Source organism: Elephantulus edwardii, unplaced genomic scaffold, assembly GCF_000299155.1.
Source record: "Elephantulus edwardii isolate Elephantulus edwardi_28Jun2011 unplaced genomic scaffold, EleEdw1.0 scaffold00023, whole genome shotgun sequence".
Classification (NCBI taxonomy): domain Eukaryota; kingdom Metazoa; phylum Chordata; class Mammalia; order Macroscelidea; family Macroscelididae; genus Elephantulus; species Elephantulus edwardii.
The window spans coordinates 5,639,344-5,648,064 of NW_006399773.1; positions in this window are offsets into that span (position 1 = coordinate 5,639,344).

An 8,721-nucleotide genomic window follows, 5' to 3' on the forward strand; every position below is an offset into this window, starting at 1 on the left:
TTCGCTTGTAAATCCGTCTGGTCCAGGACTTTTTTTGGTTGGAAGCTGTTTTATTACCTTTTCAATTTCTTCTTTTGTAATGGGTCTGTTGAGATATTCAATTTCGGTTTGTGTCAGTTTGGGTAGATTGTGTGTTTCTAGATATTTGTCCATTTCCTCAAGGTTTTCTTCTACCCTTCCACACATGATGTTACCATCAGTTGAAATCGCCTCAAAGGCAATGTGCTTTTTCCCTAAGGATATGAAAAAAGGTTTAAAACGAATCAAACTACTGAAGAAATTTCAAAAGGAAATGTGCTTTTGTTGTTGTTATGTGCCATCGAGTTACCTGAAGCTCATAGTGACCTTTTGTACAATATCTCTGAAGCCTGCACTTTCCTGAGCTAGTCTCACTGACTCTGACACACCTACTCCCATTACTCCAGCTACTGTGCCAATCCATGTCATTCTGGGTCATCTTCTTCTGTGCTCTCCCACCACCCTTCCAAGCATGATGTCCTTATCCAGGGACTTGTCTCTCCTGGCTACATGCCCAAAGTATGTGAGACGGAGCTTCAAACTGCTTGCCTCCAACGAGCAGCTTGGTTCTACCCTCTCCAAGACAGACCTGTTTGTTCTATTGACAGTCCTTGTTTTAACACTATTCTTTAGTACTGCAACTCCAAGTCATAAATTCTTCTGTCATCTTTTTCTATTGCACAACTCTTAGATGCATAGCAAGTAATTGTGAAGACCATGGCCTGAATCAAGTGTACCTTCCTCTCTAGACTGCCATTGTTGTTCTCCATCACTTTTGAGAGGTCCTTAACAGGATTCCTCCACAGAGCTATGTGTCACTTGATTTCTTGACTGCTGGTGCAATGAGTGTTGATTGTGGAGCTGAGCAATCTGGAATTGTTAACAACCTCAATCTCTTCTCCATCTAACATGATGATGCCAGTTTGCTCACTGGTGAGAATCTTTGACTTCTTAATGTTGAGCTTCAATCCATACTGAACACTACGTTTTAGGTCCTCTTCGGTTTCTGAGAGTGAGGTTGTGTCATCTGCATAACGTAGGTCATTAATGAATCTTCTTCCAATCCTGATGTCACATTTATCCTCATAAATTTGCTCAGCAAGCCAGATTTGCTACTTATTTGAGTGTAGAAGGTGAAGAAAATGGAATTTGAGTCCTATATTTCAAGATGAGGCTACTGGATAAGTAGTAACAGCTACTAAGATGGTTAAGGGGGGAAATACGCTTGAGTTGTGGGAACAAAGAGGTATGTCTTGCAAAAAGTGAAGCCACTGTTTGTCTTAGAGGTAAAGATACCAGAACCTCACCTCTCATATTTTGGACATGTTTCTGTTTTGTACTGTCAAGTCAGAATCAACCCATAGCTGACCCTCTGGTGGGTTTTCAGAGACAGTTAATCAAATGGGAGAAAACTGCCCATCCTTCTCTTAAATAGCAGCTTGTGGATTTGAACTGCATGCCTTCAGGATTGCAGCACAACTTCTTGCCATGATGAGTCCATTCTGGAAAGAAATAGGATGCTTGGAATGATTGGAGAATAAGTGAAAGAGAAGAAAACTGCCAATGAGATAGATTGATATGGTGACTGTATCAATAGGCTTAAGTGTGTTGTAGATAGGGAGGAGACTTTGGTATAGAACAGGTTCTGATACATTGTTTTTGAGGTTGCCGTGAGTTATGCTTGACTCAATGGCACCTAACAACCACAACTATGCATAATGAACACAAAATAGTTATAGGATATCCACATATAAAGGTCTATGAAGACACTTACAGAACAGAGTAAACCTGTATAAGCAGATTTGGGACCATCAGCATATGGAATGTCAACGAAACCATGGCAGTGAGCACACAACACTAGAGAAGAAATCGCAGGGTAAATAAAAATGAAGGACATAGAAAGTGTGGATACCTAGAAGATAAATAAAGAATAAGAATAATGCTAATGAGAATGAGTGAAGTGTCAAATACAGTTAAATAGCTCTTTACTTTTGTTTAAATAATCAAATGTGTACAGACCATCCAACTGCATACATACTCTGACACATACTCCTTTTTTCCCACAGACTATGTACACTTATAATCATACCCAGCCATGCTCTGTATATACACCCACACACATTCACAGATACCACACAAAGTTCCATAAACCCACAGACATGATGATACCACACTAGAAGTTCTCACTCATTCAGTTCCACCTCAGGTCTCTGTTAGCACATTAACTATTAATTAAGGAAGTCTACTGTTACAAAATGAGAAAGTTTTGATACACATTTTGAACAAGCAAATAGTTAAATTTTATGTCTGCTGCATTGGTTCGATATCACCAACATGGGGAAGTTATGAGATTTAATTGGTGTTTACAAAATGATTTGAGAGTCCAAGATGAAAGGTGTTATGCAATGTTATTACTGTTGTTGAAATTGACAGTGGTAAACTGCCTTAACATTTAAGTATTGCAATATATTAAATCACAGCGCAACCCAGGATGATAAAATATAAGATAGTATAAGGTGACTTGAGAGTGATAATGTTATCACTAAAATTTTCTGCTGGTTATTTCTACTTTAGCTTCTTTTGATGTCTGCTTGATATTAGTCCTTATTTTCCACTCAGCTTTTTAATTTACTCCTTTGTCTTAACATCTTAGAGAGGTCTGATTGAGAAATACTGGCAGGCTCATCTAATTCATACTTTCATTTGACAAATGCAAAAACTATGTACCGAAATGGTATTATCTATTCCAAATTCCCTCTGTAATATTTAAAATCTAGTCACCTCCTTCTGTTTTTTTATCCACTAGAGGATATTTCACAATTAAGAAAATAAGTATGAGTTTAGGATACTCTGTCATGTAAGGGATTTACAAAAATTTTACCATAACATAAACAGATTACTATAAATATCCATGAGAAAGATGAAATAGAACTCATTTTTGATAAGTTAATACAAGATATATAAGCAGAATGTCTGTTACTAGAGAAAACCAATATACAATGGAGACACAAGAGAATGATGAAAGTAATTGACGTTCATGAGTTACAATTGAGTTATTCTGGTTCATCTATTGTGAGTCTTTGTGCAAGGAATGTTATATGTTTATTCTAGATATTAAACAAAGTGATGTTATTTTCAACATTTTTATATTTATTTTGCATAATATACTATGCTAATTTTAGAATGGAAAAACAACAGAGATAACTGTTTTCATTTAGTTTATGGTGAAAAGACAAGAGGTAGATTAGAAATAATTTCAAATTTTAGTTAATGCTATATAGGAAACAAGGTAGCATTTGGACAAGAAATAAATCAGTTATCTAAATAAATCAAGCAAAGAAAGGATGAATATAGTAAAAAGAAAGAATGGTGTAACAAGAAAAAAAAATTGAATTTTGAAGAAACAGAAGGACAGCCAGTTTGTAAGACGTGCAGTCAGAAAGAGCACTATGTGAGGTAAAGTTGGGAAGGGCAACCTTGTTCTGTAGCGTAAAGACCACATTCAGAGGTTTCGATGACTTTAGAAATCTTCTGTTAGTTTTACAAGAGACCATGTTGTTGCTACTGTGTATCCTGTACAGTTGGAACCAATCTGTAACCGACTCGAGAGGGTTTTCAGAGGCAGTAAAGAGAACAGGAGCTTGCTCATCCTTCTCCTGGTGAATTTGAACCACGTGCCTTTGGAATGGCAGCACAGCTTCTTACCAGTAGGCCATCAGAATGATAGATGAGGCCATAGAAAGATTTTAATCAAGGGAATAATCAGATCAATCTTTTTTGAAATGTATTTATTTTCATGATTAAAATATATCTAAGGTATCCTTAAACACTAATGTTGAAAATTGCTTGTAGCAAGAGTAATAATGAGGTGGGGGGATTACTAAAAATTGTGGTGTTCTGTGTGCAAGATCTTTTGGGCTGGGGAGCTAGCAGCAGAAATTGAGAGTGAGTCAAGGTATATACGTAAGGTAAGGAGGGCAGTATGTCCTTACTTTGGATTTGTCAGTTATGTTGTTGTTATGTGCCGTCAAGTTGCTTGTGACTCATAGCAACCCTATGAACAACAGCCCTACACTCTGTTCTATCCTGTGCCAATCATATTGTCTCCAACACCCCTATCCCAATTACCTCAGGCACTGAAACAATCCATCTCATTGAGAGTCTTCCTCTCTTGTGTTGTCCCTCCACCCTCCCAAACATGATGTCCCTTTTCCAGGACTGGTCCCTGTTTTCAACATATCCAAAGTATGTCAGATGGAGCTTCAGAATCCTTGCCTCCAAGGAGCACCCTAGCAGTCCATTGCATATTCAATATTCTTCTCCAGCACCACAGTTCCAAAGCATCAATTCCCCTTCTATACAAGTTATAAATATTAAAAATAACCAGCAAATGAGACTGGAAAACAGTAACCAGACAGATGGAACAAAACCAAGAGAATGTAATGGTTTGGAGAATTCTTATCCTAATTCTCTGTCCAAAATGATCATCATAAAGTTTTTCTATACATCTTTCCACTTGAATATACATGAATATTATTTTCCTTTCTCCTCTGTTCTGTATTATAAATGGAGCAATGTGATATCTATCCTAATTTTTTTTCTGTTAACAAACTATTTTGGAGGGCTTTTGTACTACAATTGACTTATTGTATTTAATCTCATTTATGGTGATGCTATATTTGCTGCTTTTCACTAATACACTCAGCAACAGAGTCTTCCAATTGTTCCATACTTCAAAAATACATTTCAAACCTCTGTATTTCTTTCTGATTCTGCTTCTACCACTATAGTCAACTCATCACCTCTCTCATCAGAACATGTCTTCTTATGTGTCTTTTACTTCTACTTTGTCAGAGTTATAAGATGCTTTCCGGACAGCAGATTTGAAAATCTGATTTTGTCACTTTTTTACTTAAACTGCTTTTGTGATCTATTGTGCTTAATGCAGACTACCTGATCTGCAGGATCTATACCTAAACTTCTTTCCCTATATCATGCTAACTATTCTTCTGTTGCCACTTCTCACATGAAAGGATACAGACCTTCCCTCTGTTCCTCAAATGAAGTAAGCTTTTCCTCAACTCAAAGCTTAATTTATATTGTCTCTGATTGAAGAGTTTTCTTTTATTGAATGGCATTCACTAATGTTTTTACTATGCACCACTCAGTGTCTGGGCTCACTTAAAATATTATACCTTAAGAGAAACCCCTGGAGGACATTATGCATATTATTTGTCTCACATACTTGGGGTACATTGTCAGGAGGGACCAGTTCTTGTCCAAGACATCATACTGGGAATGGTAGAGGACCAGAGAAAGTGAAGAAGACTCTCAACAAAATGGGTTTGCACAGTGACTATAACAATGAACTCCAGCGTATTAGAAATCATCAGTATGGCACAGATGATTCTATTTATGGTGATGCTGTTTGTGTAAGGTTCAAATCTGTTGTCCATGAGCAACATTCTCCCATGGGATTTACAGTCCCTAAAACTTGCTGGAGAGTCAGCTATGAGTCTGTTCCCAAATGATGGCAATAGGAGGTCATATACATAAAGAGACTCCCGTAAATGGCTCATAGCATATTGCATCATTGAGATGATGATGTTATATTACCATATAACTGACAAATTATATTTTAGCTGCCAGAGAAAAGAATCATGGTCCAGCCAAGTTGACACAGAATAGTAACCATCTTAATAGTCATATAGTTTTTCTATCTGGGATTTGTAAAATAATGAACACTGAATCATTGCCAAAACAAAGATCTAGAATAATGAAATGGATCCTAAAAATAAGAGTTTTTACATTTTGCTTATGGGAGAGAAAAAAAATCTTCATTATCTTTATATTCTCTAATAATTTTCATAGGTCCTCATTTCATTTTAAGCTGCTTTCCTTATCAGCATACTTGTGAGTGAGAAATATCATGAAGTTCAGGAGTAAGAAATGTTTAGTAAAAGGATTGTGTGCGAATTCTTTTAAACTCATTGCTCTTTACAAGCAGTGGAAATGTGTAGTCTCCCATGTTAGCATACTCAGGTATTGTAGATATGGTTCCAAATCACTTCTTTTCTTGGACTTAAAGAACAATAAAATGAATTAAGACTGTGTAAATGATGAAAGCATTTGATATTAGGTTGCCAAGTTGGGCTGATTTATTTGAAGAAGAATAAAGGGTAGGTAGAGGAGAAAGAAGGGTGGAGAGAAAGAGAGGAGTTGAAGAGAAGACACTGCTGTTTCTAACCATTTCTATATGCCAATCATATGCACATCCATATACTTTAAATCTACCCAACATTATTTGGTGACAGTTATTATTTTTCTAATTTTTTAGTTGAAGAAACAGACATTTAGAGAGGTCAAAAATGTATTCAGTCATATAACTTAGAAATGGCAGAGTGATCTTTAAGAGAAGGGAGTGAAGATACTTAGATTGAGATAGGGAGTTCACAACAAACAAACTAAAATCATGTGTCCAGGATTTTCAAAGGTCAAATTTTCATTATTTCATTAATGTTTATATCAAGTACTAGAGGTATTTAAATTCACAAGGAGAATTTTGTAATTACTTAATATAATTAATGTGTTTGTTGCTGTGTGCTGTGAAATCAGAACCAACTCACAGCTGACCCTCCAATAGGTCTTCAGAGGTAGTAATTGGCACAGGAGGAAATTGTCCACCTTTCTCTCCAGGAGCAACTGATGGATTCAAACCATGTACCACTGAGTTGGCAGTGCAACTCCTTACAACTCAGCCACTAGAGCTTTCTCATGCCAGAAGAACTGCTTTTTGGCTATGTAGTTAGTGAAGAGTACTGAATATCCCAAGGACTGTCAAAAAAAAAAGTATGTTTTAGAAACAGTATAGCCAGATGTTCCTTGGAGGCAAAGATGACAAAACTTTTTCTCACATATTTTGGGCATGTTGCTAGAAGAGGATATTTTTTGGAGAGGACATCATGCTTGGAAAGGTGGGGGGTCAGGGGAGGAAAGTTATCCCTTAAAAAAGATGGATGAACACAGTAATTGCAACAATGGGCTCAAGTATATTAGAGGTGATAAAGATAGTACAAGATAAGACAGGGTCAGATCCATTATTCATAGTTGTTCATAATGTCGCTATGAGTCATACTCGATTCCATGGTGCCTAACAACAATATAATACATGCAAAGACTGAAATTTAAAAACTGGCAATTTTTTTTCCATATCAGGATTTGTCTTTTTTCTTTCTCTTCTCTTACCTTCTTCTTTGTGGAGACTAATAGCAAGAGTCTGCTATAATCTTAACAAGATGATTTAAGACTGTGATTGCAATTATGGACTCAAACTATTGTGAAGATACATAGGACTAGAGTCACTGAGTCAAAACTTGTTCAGTGTCACCTAACAATTTGAACTAATCCTCCATGAACAGAAACACAGATCCTAAGCACAACCGATCACTTGGGAAGCAGGGCTTTATGAGGAGGAGTGTGACATCAAGATGGGTGGAAGACTCGTTAGCAAGCTACCATATGCGGATAACACAACCTTACTTGCTGAATCTCAAGAAGACCTGAAGCACTTGTTGCAAAAGGTCAAGGACTGTAGTCTTCAATATGGATTGACGTTAAATATCAAGAAGACAAAGATTCTCAACACTAGGCCAATTGGCAGTACCATGATGGATGGAGAAGAGATAGCGGTTTTTAGCAATTAACAGCTTGCTAAACTCCACAATGAATACTCTTGGCATCAGCAGTCAGGAAATCAAAAGATTAATTGCAGTAGGTAAATCTTCTGTTAGAGAACTTTCCATAGTAATGAGAAACAATGATGTCAGTCTAGAAACTAAGATGTCCCTGGTTCGGGCCATGGTCTTCTCAATTACTTGTTATGCTTCAGAGAGTTGGACAATGACTAAGGATGACAGAAAAAGAATAGATGCCTTTGAGTAGTGGTGCTGGAGAAGAGTCTTGAGCGTACCATGGAATGCCAAGAAAACAAATAGGTCTGTTTTGGAGAGGGTGAAACCAAGTCTTTCCTTGGAGGCTAGGATTTTAAAGTTTCACCTCACTTACTTTTGGCATGTGTCCAGAATAGATTGGTCCTTGGAATAGGACATCATGCTCAGAATAGTGGACAGACAACCCAGAAGAGGAAGACCCCAGATGAAGGGGAAGTGTGTCAGAATCAGTGAAACTGGCTCAGGACAGGGAAGGGTTCAGAGTTGCTATACATAGGGTCACTATAAATTGCAGGTGACTCAATGGCACATAAAAACAATAACATACTATGACAGGTTTAGAAGCAGGAGTGGCATCCACTGTCTAAATAACATGCCTCCAGAAACTGTGAACTTTTGTAGAGGGGTTTTGGGCCTTTTGTTCATGGTATTGCTATGAGTTGTGCTCAACTCGAAGGCAATCAAAAACAAGAGTGCCTCTTAGACTATTTAAGTCATATGTATAAATTTGCACGCAAAACTTTGCTTATGTACTACTGTGATATTTATTCTATGGGAGAATAAATCAAGAGGATTAACTTGACAGTTCATAACACAAAAACCCTTGAAAAACATAATTTTATAAAACATTTAGAGAAGAACTGTTACCAATTCTACATAAATTATTTCAGGAAATAGAAGAAGATGGAACCCTCCCAGATTCATTCTATGAAGCAAACATATCTTTGATACCAAAGCCAGGAAAAGACACCAC